Genomic DNA, 11,863 nt, shown 5'->3' with positions numbered 1-11,863 from the left:
AATTAAATAAATAAACTTACTTAAAAAAGAATTCACTTACTAATGTAATTAAGGACACATCACAGTATATAAATGAATTCTAACTTGTGGTCATTAGTAATAATGGTCATAAATTGATTCTTCTCTTCCCAAATGGCTGTATGTTGCCCCTAAATTTATTCTCCAACTACCTTTCCTGCCACCATATCTGTTTCTCACTGAAGTGACCAATATATGAAAATATGAGTTTATACATTGATACATTATGTGGATTTTTTATTTTTCCTGACAGATTTGTCCATAAGGCTCTTTAAATCAGAAGCCCCAGCCATTGTCCCAAGCCTTCAGTAGATATACAAATAGACCATTCAGAGTTCTTTGGAAACCCATCTATGGTACAAAACAAAGTCAAATGGCACCTAAATCTTTAACCTCCTTGAAGTTTTTCTTATGAAAAGGAAAGGTTCTTTAGGGGCAGGAACTGAAACTTCATCATAAGCTGACGCAGTACCTGACTTTCAGAAGAAGGTTCACAGCCAATGTCTGTAGAATGAATTAATGAATGAACAAACTAAAGAGCAGATAAACAAATTGAAGCTTAAGAAATTAGATTAAGATGTCCATATAATTTTATTTATTTTTTTAAATTTATTTATTTTTGACAGAGAGCCCGAGCTGGGGAGGGGCAGGGAGAGTGGGAGACAGAGGCTCTGCCCTGAGAGTGGAAAGCCCAACTCGGGGGTTGAACCCACAAGCTGTGAGATCATAACCTGAGCCGAAGTTGGATGCTTAACCGACTGAGCCACCCAGGCGCCCCAATGTACATATAAGTTTGAACTTAATTTCAGTTCATTAAAGCCATACTGCACCTATTTTTAAAAATCAAGTAGTTCTACAAAGCTTAATACAAAAAAAATAGCTTCCCTCATTTACCATATCCACCCCACATTCTGACTTCCCAGACCAACTGCCACTTCCAAATACTGTATCCGTTCCTTTTGGTTTGCAAAGGATACCTTTCCTGAAATAATACTTATGTACCTAATTCTTCCTGATCTTCCAGGTTCAGGAACGTGTTATCAGGAAGGTGTTATTCAGCGGATGAAGACTTAGTTCTCTTTCACGTGACTCACTACACACCCTTACATCCCATCTTTTCTATGTAGTCACATTATCATTTATTATTATTCACGTACAAAAAGCAGAGTGTTATATTAGTTTCAGATTCATGATTCAACAGTTCTACCCACACGTCAGGGTTCATCACAGTAAGTGTGCTCTTAACCCCTGTCACCCGTTTCCCCCACCCCCGCCCTCCTCGCCTCTGGTAACCACCAGTGTGTTCTCTGTCGTTAAGAGTCTGGTTTCTTTGTCTCTTCTTTCTTGGTTCATTTGTTTGTTTCTTAAATTCCTCGTATGAGTAAAATTATACTTTTCTTTCTCTGAATTATTTCACTTAGTATTATACCCTCTAGACTCATCCATGTTATTGCAAATGGCAAGATTTCATTCCTTTTCGGGGCTGAGTAGTATATATATATATATATATATATATATATCACCTCTTCTTTATCCATTCACCTATGGATGGACACTTGGGCTGCTTCCATATCTTGGCTATTGTAAATAATGCTGCTATAAGCAAAGGGGCCCATGTATCTTCAAATTAGTGTTTTCATTTTCTCTGGGTAAATGCCCAGTAGTGGGATTACTGGATCATATGGTAATCATATTTTTAATTTTTTTTTGAGGAACTCCCATACTATTTTCCACAGTGGCCGCACCAGTTTGCATGCCCATCAACAGTGTGCGAGGGTTCCTTTTTCTCCACATCCTCGCCGGCACTTGTTATTTCTTGTGTTTTTGATTTTAGTCATTCTGACAGATGTGAGGTGATATCTCATTGTAGTCTCAATTTACATCTCCCTGATGATGAGCCATGTTGAGCATCTTGTTACATGTCTGTTTGCCATCTGGATGCCTTCTTTGGAAAAATGTCTATTCATGCCTTTTGCTCATTTTTAATTGGGTTATTTGGTTTTTATTGGTGTTGAGTTGTGTCAGTTCTTTATATATTTTGGATATCAACCCCTTACTGAATACATCATTTGTAAATATCTTCTCCCACTCAGTAGGTTGTCTTTTTATGCTGCGGATGGTTTCCTTTGCTCTGCAGAAAATTTTTATTTTGGCGTAGTCCCCATAATTTAAATTTGCTTTTGTTTCCCTTGCCAGGGCAGACATATTTAGAAAAATGTTTCTATGACTGGTGTCAGAGGGGTTATTGCTTATGTGTTCTTCTAGGAATTCTATGGTTTCAGATCTCACATTTAGGTCTTTAATCCATTTTCAGTTTATTTTTGTGTGTGGTGTAAGAAAGTGGCCCAGTTTCATTCTTTTGCATACTGTTGTCCAGTTTCTCAGCACCATTTGTTGAAGAGATTGTCTTTTTTTAAGTTTATTTCTTTAAGAAAGAAACTTTGCCATAACAGCCCCAGTGCAGGGCTCGATCCCATCATGACCTGAGCCAAAATCAAGAGTCAGAGGCTTAACTGACTGAGCCCCCCAGATGCCCCAGGATTGTCTTTTTCCCATTGCATATTCTTGCCTCCTTCATCTTTGATTAATTGACCATATAAGCAAGGGGTTATTTATGGACTCTCTATTCTGTTCTATTGATCTATGTGTCTACTTCTGTGCTAGTACCAAACTATTTTTTAAGTTTATTTCTTTATTTTGAGAGACAGAGAGAGAGACAGAGAAAGACAGAGAGAGAAAGAGACCAAGCAGAGGAGAGGCAGAGAGAGATGGAGAGAGAGAATCCCAAGTAGGCTCGATGCTGTCAGCATAGAGTCTGACATGGGGCTTCATCCCACAAACCTACGAGATCATGGCCTGAGCTAAAATCAAGACTGAGACACCCAGGCACCCCAGTACCAAACTATTTTGATTACTACAACTTTGTAGTATATCTTTTTTAAAAATGTTTATTTATTTTGAGGCAGAGAGAAAGAGAGAGCCAGGAAGGGGCAGAGAGAGGGAGACTGAGGATCTGAAGTAGACTCTGTGAGCCTGATGTGGGGCTAGGACCCACTAACCACAAGGCCATGACCTGAGCTGAAGTCAGATGCTCAACTGACTGAGCCACCCAGGAGCCCCTGTAGTATATCTTGAAATCAGGGATTGCAATACTTCTAGATCATTCTTTTTCAAGATTGCTTTGACTATTTGGAGTCTTTTGTGGTTCCATACAAATTTTAGGATTATTTGTTCTAGCTCTGTGAAATATGCTGTTGGTATTTTGATAGGGATTGCATTAAATTTGTGGATTAGTCTGGGTAATATGGAAATTTTAACAATATTCATTTTCCCAGTCCATGAGCATGGTATATTTTTCCATTTCTTTGTGTCATCTTGAGTTTCTTTCATCAGTGTTTTATAATTTTCAGAGTACAGGTCTTTCACCTCCTTGGTCAAGTTTATGTCATTATTTTTTACTTGATCATTATGTGTTTATATTATTATGACAATGAAAAGCTCTCCATGGTTAAGCCATGTTGTATATGATTGAATTTCCTTTCTTCTACAAATTTTTGTTTTCCTGGAGCAAGTAACTGTCTCCTGTTTTGCACGTATCTGTCACTAAGTCATCCCCAAATACTCTGGTTTATGTGTAAATCTCCTCTCAATAGTTTCCAGTTTCATTTTTGGTGGCACTTCTCAAGCATCTGACTGGCTGCCTGCTCGCAACATTGTTACTGTGCATTGCACAGCCCATGTCTTGAGATCTCTCATCCCATATTCTTGGGGATTCCTTTCAATTCTCTTCCTGAATCCGATTCTTTGGTTTTTTTGCATCTTATGTCTTTTTCTTTCTTGGAAACACCCTCATTTTGGTGGAGTACATCCTGCAGGAGCTTCTTCAGAAAGGAGGCACACACAGCTAAGTTTTTGAGAACTTGCATGACTGAAAACATCTTTAGTCTTACGAACACACTTGATATTTGTGTAGGCCTGGATGATAGGTTGAAAATGAGCTCTCCCATAAAACTCACTTCCTGTATTTCTTCACTGTCGGAAGACAAGGAGCTCGGCTCATTGCTCTTCAGAAATCTAACACCATCCTGGCTCTTAATCCTTGGACTGAGACTTACTGTTTTCTCTAGAAGGTTTTTGAATGGTCTCCTTATCTCCAGTCTTCTGCAGCATCACAGGATATAACCTTTGTGTGTTCTCTCTCTGCACTGTGTTCATCATGTACTTGGTTTTTCAATCTAGAAATTTGGGTCCCTTTGTTCTGGGAATTTTTCTTTTTTGTTTTTACATCATCAGGACTTATTTATTTTATATCTGGAAGTTTGTACCTTTTTTTTCCTTTTATAGTTTATTGTCAAGTTGGTTTCCATATAACACCCAGTGCTCATCCCCACACGTGCCCTCCTCCATGCCCATCTCCCCCCCTTCCCCTCCCCCCACCCCCATCAGCCCTCAGTTTGTTCTCAGTATTTAACAGTCTCTTATGGTTTGCCTCCCTCCCTCTCTTTAATTTTTCCCCTTCCCCTCCCCCTTCCCCATGGTCCTCTGTTAAGTTTCTCTTGTTGGGAAATTTTCTTGAATTAGTTCTTTGATGATTTCTTTTCCTCTATTTCCATTGCTTTCTGAAATTTCTGTTTGTAGACCCCAAACTTCCCAATATGATTACTAGATTGTTTTCTCCTGTATTCTATATGGCTTTGTGTTTTTGTGTCTTTCTGGTAGATTTCCTTAACTCTACTTTAGACTCCTCTGTGGACATTTTATTTCTACTGTCATAATTAAATTTCCAAAAGCTCTCGTTTATCATCTGATTTCAATATCCTGTCCTTATTTTGTGGTTGCACTAACTTCGATCTTTGAGGATGTCAGCATTGTTTTATTCCCCTCTGTTCTCTGTATTACCCATTTCCTCATACTCCCCTCCTTTTATCCTTTTATATTTTCTCAACTGTTTAGAGACTTGAGCTCCCCATTTATATTTTAGAGAGGGATCTTCAAAACCTGCCTGAAGCTTTGAGTCCACAGATGAGGCTTGTGAACAGGAGAACCCCCCTGTGATTTCCGACCTTCCACACCTCCAGGTCTGTTATACTCCCTAAAGAAGGCTCTCCCAGGGGCACCTGGGTGGCTCAGTAGGTTAAGCATCCGACTTCAGCTCAGGTCATGATCTCACAGTTCGTGGGTTCGAGCCCCACGTCAGGCTCTGTGCTGACAGCTAGCTCAGAGCCTGGAGCCTGCTTCAGATTCTGTGTGTGTCTCTCTCTCTCTGACCCTCCTCTACTCATGCTGTCTCTATTTCTCTCTCAAAAATAAATAAAATATTAAAAAAAAAAAAGAAGGCTCCCCCACACTCTCCTGTGGAAGCAGACACTTGGCTGCCAAGATTCCCAGAGCTGAGGGTGGGGAGGGGGCTGGAGGGATGGTTCCTCATTCAGCCTTAGAAAACCCCTTCTTCCTCGTCTTCAGGATGGCCCTCCTTGACATCTGTTGGTACAGAGAACCCCCTAGTTCCCCTGTTGCAGAGATTAAACCTCTAATCTTCTGCAGGGAGAGGAAAGGCATCGGGAAGGGGTCTAACCACTTCTGTCATAGTCACTTTGGGCCACCATAACAAAACACCTTTACGGGCAGGGGTCTTACACAACAGAAATTTCTTTGCTCCCAGTTCTGGAGGCTGAAAGTCCCAGCTCAGGGTCCCTCTTCCTGGCTGTGGACAGCAGACCTCTCACTGTGTCCTCACATGGAGAGGGAGAGGGAGTGGGGGATGGAGAGCGAGACCTTCCTCTCCTTATAAGGCCCTGATGCTATCAGATTGTGGCCCACCATTATGACCTCATTTAACCCTAATTACTCCCTTAAGCCCTATCTCCACATACAGCCACGCTGGAGGATAGGGCTTCAACACAGGCATTCGGGGAGACACAATTCAGTCTGTAGTGGCTTCCTACGCATTATGGCTGACCCTCCTGCTTCCAGCCTCTCCTGTGCCCTTCATCTCCATAGGTGCTGGTGCTGTCAGTCCTGGAAGCTTTTGGGGGCTCTGTGGTAGCAGATTGGGTGCTTCCTGGTTGCCCCAGCCTTACTGGCTTCAGGGGCAGCTTGTTGGGGGCAGAGGAGCCCATCCCTGTCCTGTCCCTCCTGTCCCCAGCTTGTGGTTATGTGGATGTCCTTCTCTGCCTGGGGGTATGAGAAGCTTCAGCAGAACGTGCTCAGCCCACTGCCTTTCCCTAGAAAGTTCCTTTCCTGCTGAACAAATGAATGAAACCTCACTTTTTTTGGTGGCTTTCCATGCATCTCGTCCTTCTGACCCTCTTTTCCAGAAGACGTGCCCTCCATCCTTCTGTCAAAGGAGGCTCCCCCGCACCCCATGTTCTCCGGAAGCCTGTCCCAGCAGCCATCTCCTGCCTCCTTGAATTGTCACCAACTTCCCTTCCTCTGACACACTTCCCGCCCTGCCAAAGTACCCTCATGGCCGTGCTGCCCAGGAGGGAGTCATATGGCCTCCCTGTGTGACTGCTTGGTCCTGGCTACTACCAGCCCTCTGGCCTCGTCACTGCTCAGCTGTCCAGCCTCCATGTCCCTGGTGACATCTTCATTGCCAAAGTCATGGTCTTCTCCCCGCACCCACCTCACTTCCTGACAACACACTCTGCGCCCCGCCCCCCCCCCCCAAACTCCCTTTCCCTTAGAAGACGTCTTCCCTTGCTGTCCTCTGAATCAGCCAACTGGTCTGGCCATCCCATCCCCCACCCACCTGGGAGGCCAGTGCCCAGGGCCTTGCCACCTCACCCAGAGCTATGCCAGGGGTCCACTAGGTTGTTTTCATGTCCCCAGTGTCCCCTGGTCCAGTTTACACACCCTTCCCCATCAGCCTTCCTAAGGCACAGCCTAACTGTGTGGTGTCCTAGGGACTTCCTATTACCCATGGGCCAAGCCCAACCCCTTAGTAGGGGCTCCCAGACCTTCTGCAGTGGGGCCTCCAGTATGACCTCTTTGTCCCATGCTTGGCTTGAACAGAGCTGGGCAGCTCATCATTCCCCAGACATGCTAGCCTCTTCCTGGACAGCTTTCTCTTGTTCTCCCACGGTTCTGTCTCTGAGCTCTGGGCCCGTCCACTCCCGGCTCCTCTCCATCTGCTCAGCCTCTGGGGATGCAGTAGTCTTGGTACCTGTATTTGTCCCAAGTCCAAGCAACAAAGACTTTCTGAATGCATATTATGGATAAGGTGCAGTTGGACCTGGGGTCTGCAGCCCACAGGATGTCCAAGGCCCCTCCTATATTGGGGTGTTTCTCCTTCCTGTTCCCAGCTGGTGTCAGCTTTTATTCTTGGGTAAGTCTTCCCTTCCTTCCCCCTCGGTTCTCTTATGTCCTCCTCAGCTGCAGAGGTGGTCGTTCAGAACAATATAGCAAGGGTCAGGGCCTGACAGCAACAAATTTAAATCTCTCCTCCCCATCTCACCAGCCCCATGACCTCAGGCCATTCACCCGCCCCTCTGCTTCCAGGGGAGTGTCCCTCTGTGTAACGCTGAGGCGGTACTACCCACCCTACAGACATGTAGCATGGGCTGGAGCTCATGCATATGGCACATTTCCCCAGTGAGCTCCTGTGTGTCTTGGTCCCCTCCTGTGTGTTTTGTGTGCTCCCATGTGTATGCTTCCTCCTGGACCGTGAGACCCCCAGGGTTGGGCTGGTGCTTTATTCCCCCCTGTGTCCTCTGTTCCCAGCTCAGAGTGGTCACTCAGTGTGTGCAAAGGAGTGAGCCTCTGGTCAGCACTCTGTCTGTGATGACGAGCACAGTAGCAAGCCATGAGTGAGGAAGGAGCAGCTGTGTCTTACCACGAATCTCTTATCAGAAGACACTCTAAACCTTTGCCTTAACCAGTGGGATAGCTGGAGCCTAAAGTCCGAGGGCAAATATTTTAAAAAGGCTTCCAGGACCCTTGGTTAATTATCAACAAGTATTGCATGTCTAGCCCACAGAAATGTAAAAGCCCGTGATGGAGGTGGTGGGAAGGGACAAGGCAAACTACAGAAGTAGGTCTTTTACTTGGCTTTCCGGAAAAATACTCAGATTTCTGGCAATTTTATTTTTTGTGACTTTGAGGCCATGAGGCAGCTTAAGGTAGTGCTTTAAATACACCTGTGTGAATCTCAATTATATTTAAAAGGTAAAATATGGAGAGATTCTAAGTCTTTCCATGCTAGCTAGGACTGCCATATAATTTGTCATCCAAAGCAGAACACCCCAGGGTCACAGGGGCTACTGCTGATTGCCCAGGACACAGGCACCACTCCGGCTGCCCCAGCATCTGGGATGAACAGTCAACCTGATATAGGTATATTTACTCTGTGGTTAGTTGGTGGTATGCCAAAAGCTGCCATAAAACCTCTCAAAACTTCCTGAAAACGACGCTGTTGAGTGGAGACATTGCATCGGGGGTTTTGTTGGTAATCTATTGCAACACGTGCATGACTGTATGAACTACAGACGATCACAATGCCGAGCTTCCTAAATCACACATAATTCTAGGAAGGGAAAGCCAAGAGACTATTACTCTCAATTTTCCACTTCTCAGACACTTCAAAATATGTAAATTATTTTGATGAATGCAGATCATCAAGAACACTTCTGAGTCAATGGGACTCCTGGAGGGGTGGGCTCAGCTGATGAAGCACCCAACTTCGGCTCAGGTCATGATCTTGAGGTTCGTGGGTCCGAGCCCCACGTGGGGCTCTGTGCTGACAGCTCAGAGCCTGGAGCTTGCTTCAGAGTCTGTGTCTCCCTCTCTCTCTGCCCCTCCCCCACTCACACTCTATCTCTCCCTCTCTTTCAAAAATAAACATAAAAAGGGGCGCCTGGGTGGCTTAGTTGGTTGGGCGTCAGACTTTCGCTTAGGTCATGATCTCACAGTTCGCGGGTTCGAGCCCTTCGTTGGGCTCTGTGCTGACTGCCAGCTCAGAGCCTGGAGCCTGTTTCAGTCTGTGACTCCCTCTCTCTCTGGCCCTCCCCTGCTCACGCTGTCTCTCTCTCTCTCTCTGTCTCCTAGAAATAAAAATAAATAAATGAATAAATAAAGAAACATAAAAAAAAGAACACTTTTGAGTGAATAACCTTCTGAGAGGAGAAAAGCCATGGGTTTCTCAGATAGCAAGGAGTTTTCGCATCCACGGGGCTATTAACAAGTCAAGTGCAGAGGGCTCAGAAGTTCATGATTCTCCTGCGCCAACAGTTCTTGATAGGGTAATGAGAGTGGAGAGCGGCCCCTGGTCAGGCTGTGTGTGCTGGGTCCCAGCCAGCACGGCTCACCCCCCCCAGCGGGTCCAGGACAGGATGTGCCCAGGTAGTCCGGAGCCAGCTCCCCCAAGTCACAGCTGACTCACCTTTGTGCCTCTAACGTGAGGACAAGGTCCCCAGGTGTGAGGCCAAGGAGAACCCAGGAGAAGTGCACGTGTGCGGGGTGGGGTGGGGGCGGGGCGGGTGAGCCAGACAAAGTGAGGAGCAGAAGCCCGACTCCTGTGGCGTCACTAGTCTAGTTCCCACAGAGTGTCAAAAGGCAGGTGGGTTTGGCGCATACGTGGACGTGCTGGCCTTCCTAGGCAGGGGAGGAGGTGGGGACTCTGGGGTTATCGTATCTGGTTCAGGAGAAAAGAGGTCAGTTGAGTGGAGCCCACAGACCGAGTGGAAGGACATTTCCAGCCATGGGAACCACACAGGGGAGCGCCGGGGACAGCGTGAGCTCACCAGGGCAGCGGGGGCCGTGAGAGACTCCGCAAGCCGTCTGCGTGCTCTGCACTCTGCCTCGTGCATTTCTTTTTCTCCCTTAAGGAGAACAGTTGTAAAACTGGAGAGTGTAGAGGAAACATCCCTGGAGGAATTGCCAAGAGCCCACAGGTAGGTGAGAAATGGTGGGTGCTCCTTAGCTACCGCCGCTACATTCTCTGGGCCTTGACCGACCATCTCAAACTTCACCAGATGGGCGCTGCAGAAAACTGGGAAGGAAAAAAATGCCATCATTTTCCTCAATGTGGAACAAGTTGGACTCTGGAAAATACGGATGATAAATTTGATATTAATGTGGGTTCCGAGCAAACATTTTAACAGATCTTTGAAGAGCTAGTGTGTCTGATCTTGGAAGGAAATGCGGTTCCTAAGAGCCAAACCAACTTTGTTCTCTCTTTTCATGGTGTTACCAGACTGGATTTACAAATCCTTACTGGTGAAGATCCTTCACAAAAACATTGCACGTGCTAGAGAAAAATGGGCTGGGTGAATAAGCAATTGGGGCAGTTTCATCTTTAACTGGACAAACATATTAGAGTATTGATAAATAGATCAATGGAGAGGTGCTGGTGAGGTGTCTGGATGGGTGCACGGAGCCCTGCCCCCTCCTGTGCTGCTGATGTGTTTGTCGATTATGAGGATGAAGACAGCCTTCGAGAGTTTGTCAGGGCGCGTTCCCTGTCCTCAGAAAGCTGATGCATTCGACGCCAGATATCAGAGTTTAAAGAGCTGGGTTGGTTAGGAGGATGGGTTGAAACCAACAGAATGACATTTAACAGCATGAAGATAAATCCTGTCCTTAGATTTTTTTTAAAAATCAATCAGCTTAGTACAAGATGGAGAAGACCCCACAGCAGTTCATTTGAAAACACTGATAGGTTTGTAATTGACCGGAAGTTCAACACGAACCAAGAGTATATATGCTGGCTGCTCAGAAAAAGAAATCAATACCGACTTCACTTGCATTAATAGAATCGTAATATCCGCGTTGTTAAAAGGAAAGGCCATCCTGGTCAGTCTGAGGTTATTGTATTCAGTTCTGGGTGCCGGGATTCGGGAGAAAAGAGCCCACTTGAGTCAGGTGGGTGTCTATTCAGACAAGGGGTGGAGAGACTGCATCACGTGGTGAATGGTGGGGGGCTTCAGCCTGGACAATGTGAGCACTCTCTACAAGGTGTTTGGAAGACTGTTGTGTGTAATGAGCAACCGATGTTGTCTTAGTGAGTTCATTCATTCATTCATTCATTCACGCAGCATTGACTCAGTGCCAACTACTTTCAACATCATTTCCAGCATGAGTGGTGTTTGGGGCATCTAATCTCCCAGAGAGATGGACACACACACACACACACACACACACACACACCCCAGTTAAGGTAAGGCCAACTTAACATAAGGGATACAGTAAACTCCCAGCTGATGTTGGAAGTGTAGCAGACAGGATCATCCGGCTTCTATGCCAGTGGGCGGGGAAGGCAGGCACTCTGGGCTGGGGCATGGGCAGGGGTCCAGAGTGTTCAAGTGCATGGCATGACTGAGAGGCACGAACGGGAGCTGCCGGTAGCGTGGTGCGGCAGGAGCGTGTTGGATGCCAAGGGCAGCATTTGGTCCAGGAACGCGACACACTTGAAGTCTGGGCCAAGATGCTTACCCTTTGTGGGGTAGGCCACAGAGAATGAAATGGCATCGTTAACCCCTCTCTGGGCGGGTTAACCCTGGAGTCAGAGAATGGAGCCTGGGAAACTTGGACATGGGCTGTTACTGCACGACTTCTGCCCCGGGACCTTGGAGATTCAGTCACCCGGACAAAAGTGCCCTCTAGGAAGAATGCTTTGGGAAAGGCGATTTGGGATAAAAATAACCAGCAATCTTTTCAATAATTCAAGCTCTCCCACTTCGAGATGGCAGGAGACCATTTGTCAGGGGTGTTGTAGACAAAAGTACAGTGGCCCTGGGCAGACAGGCTGGAGATCGCAGTTTAATGTTCTTTATTGACGTGAAGAATCTCTGATTCGCCCTCATTTTATGGAGTGACCATCTTATCATAGAAAGTGTATTTTATATTT

The sequence above is a fragment of the Hyaena hyaena genome, unplaced genomic scaffold (genome assembly GCF_003009895.1).
Source record: "Hyaena hyaena isolate Hyena2069 unplaced genomic scaffold, ASM300989v1 scaffold_427, whole genome shotgun sequence".
Classification (NCBI taxonomy): domain Eukaryota; kingdom Metazoa; phylum Chordata; class Mammalia; order Carnivora; family Hyaenidae; genus Hyaena; species Hyaena hyaena.
The sequence above is the reverse complement of the archived record's forward strand: the minus strand, read 5'-3'. Positions refer to the sequence as shown.